A 2,705-nucleotide genomic window follows, 5' to 3' on the forward strand; every position below is an offset into this window, starting at 1 on the left:
CTCCAGCTGCGGCCTGACCAGCGCTGCACAGAGGGGGAGCAAGACCTCTCTGGAAACATTTTGAATTGCTACAGAATATAGCTATTTTCTTCCTTACAGTTTTAGCAAAAATTGAAACTGTAACACTTGGTGCCTTTGCGCAGTATATGCGTAAGCTTAAATTCATGTTGTGTATATCTTAAAATATTGCTGGAGGATTAAATACAATCCTACGTGAACATCTTGCCCAAGAAAGGCAACATCAGATAGAATCTGTTGTGAAAATTGCATTTTTGTAGTTCACGGTACAGGATTTCTTTTGACTTCTTGTAGCAATTTGGTTGATAGATTACCCTGGTGCTTCCCAGGCAGTAGAATAAAGTGTACCTGGACTTCCAGATTGGGAGAATTGAAGTTCAGCTACGATTTTTTTTGTTTTAGTTTATTTGCTTGCTTTTCTGCAAGTGAGAACTTTTTTAAAAATAAAGCCGTTCTTATAATGGAAATTGTTTTCACTCATAAGCTTCCTTAAAGGTAAAAGGCGCTATATGAATGCGAGGTGTGCCCTAATATCCTGTATCATGAGCTTCCCCCTTCACAATTGCACAGTATCCCTCCGACACTCCAGGAATTGCTTGCATGAAAGAGGGGCGTTTGCCCAGTCTTTCTGATGTAACAGTCTCTTTCTCTCCTTTTAACATGAACAGGACAAGAGATTAACCAGTATCCTTTCTACTTCCCCTCTTGCCTCACCCTCCCATCTGTTCATCGCTTCTTCAAAAATATTCTTTGGCTCCAGCATTTTCTTCCTCTGGCCCTGCCCAGGCTTCCCTGTTGCCTGGTGCTGTCCCCAGCATCTTTCCTTCCTATTAGGTTTCCCTATTCCTTTTGAATGTGTTTGCTTTTTTTTTTTCTTTCTACCTGGTGGCTGACAGCTCCACTCCAGCTAGTAACCAGCGACAAGGGGAGGTGGTTTGGGCCCCGTGCTTAGTGTTCATTCCTCCAGTGCTGGAGTTTCCCTTTGTTCCAGTCTAAGAATGAGAGGTGCTCCAAGCAACTCCTGGGGATCTTCCAGTTCCCTTTGCCCAGTGATCTGGGAATTTGAAAACCCCTCCTCAGATGACCAGGGCTCCTATCATTGCTTGGGTACCATTCACCTGGAAATCGGACTTTCCCTAGGTTTGCCTAGGCTGCAGTCATCCTGTTGTGTTGAGGCAAGGCCCGTTTAGAGACAGACCTTCAAGTGCCACTTCCTGTCCTTAACAGGAGCAGCATGGCATAAGACTGCAACAGAAAACAGCTGTAAGGCATGAACACTGAGTCCGACTGGGATTCACAAAGTGAATGAAGTTTTGATAAGCTGTCATGTTGTGAAAATAGGCGGGCATAAGACTGTAATGGCTGCGTTGTGGAGAAACAGCATGGAGAGAGTGATGCCCGTAGCTCAATTTATCCATTGAGATCTTGTGATGGAAAAGGTCAGGAGCACGAATTTTTGTGAGGCAGTGGATAAGTGCAAATGTGAGTCAGAGACTGAAGTAAAAGGGTCAACCTAGCAAAATTACTGGGACCCTGTGGAACATAAGACTGGAAAGAGCATCTTGCTCTGCAATTGGGAATGGACAAGGTCACTGAAAATGTCTCCTAATTAGCCATGGTGGTTGGGCTGGTTACTTATACTCATTGCACTGACACCAGAGAAATGGTAGGCTAGAGCGGAGCCTTTGCTTTCTAGGGGCTGCTCGTGTCTGCACGTTATTCATGTCAACACAGAAGAGAGAAATGAGAATGGGTCTTGAGTGGGTGCAGGTACCCCTCGAGGGTCACGGTGGTGAATGCAGTTTCCTCTGGAACATTTTGGAGAGGAGCCACCTTGGTTGTTTTCCTCTTGTTCATTCACTGCTGTCTTTTGTTCATATACAGTTCTGGGTTTTCATCTGCTGTGGCGTGTGCTGTGCCTGTTTTGCTTCCTGTGAAGTGGTTGGTGATGCAAAGATCCCTCCCCGCCTTGGACTTCTTGGAAACTCCTGCTTTCAGTCACTAGCTTGTATAACATGTTTCATCAGTGTGTTCCCTGGGAACTTGATTGGGCTTTCGAGGTTTGAAGGTGTACGTGTATTTGTATTCATTCTGTAGCTCTGTTGTATATTTCTCCTGGTGTGATCATGAGAGTTGCTTTAATCCAACAGATTGGGGTGGTGGGGTGTGGACACTTTACGTTACTTTGTCAGTCTGCTCCATACTTCTATGTTGGATGATCTATTTCCACTGAGAGGAGGGGAAGAGTATAGAGATAGGGAGATTCTGATTTCTCTTGCTTGCTATGGCTGTTAAATGGGAGCAGAGGCCCGATCACCGTTTCCTTGGACTAAAAATATTTTGGAATGGTTTACTTGCTTTGCAGGTAACTCTCCTGAAATGACTCAGTCGTCTGCAAAAAATCCCAACTTAGAACTTGTTTTTACTATTGATAGTATAACTCAGAGTGAACCTATTCGGTTGCGAGGCTAGAGGGACTATTCTGGAGTCAGAAGCGGGAAGAGCTGTTCTTTAGTGATGGTCCTGATGTAACTTGCTGCTCTGAACTGGACATTAGCCCTCAAGAAAGGGACTTACAAGTGGACAAAAATGACTAGGGTGGAAAAATATTCTTAGAGTCTTGTTCTTGGGCATGTGCTGAGCTTCTGGGACCTTGTACCAAAATAAGTTTCTCACCCCTTCCCCCC

General features: G+C 44.7%; 1 protein-coding gene across 1 annotated transcript in view; it reads left to right on the forward strand.

Moving 5' to 3' along the window:
• The first annotated feature begins 1,299 nt into the window (after positions 1-1,299).
• ANKRD11 (ankyrin repeat domain 11) overlaps positions 1,300-2,705 on the forward strand; it is a 203,780-nt gene continuing 202,374 nt past the window's right edge. The window contains exon 1 of the mRNA XM_019505382.1: positions 1,300-1,319. The gene's annotated coding sequence lies outside the window, so the exon portion shown is untranslated. The remainder of the gene's footprint in view (positions 1,320-2,705) is intronic.

Source organism: Gavialis gangeticus, unplaced genomic scaffold (genome assembly GCF_001723915.1).
Source record: "Gavialis gangeticus isolate Ggan-Ray unplaced genomic scaffold, GavGan_comp1, whole genome shotgun sequence".
Lineage (NCBI taxonomy): Eukaryota > Metazoa > Chordata > Crocodylia > Gavialidae > Gavialis > Gavialis gangeticus.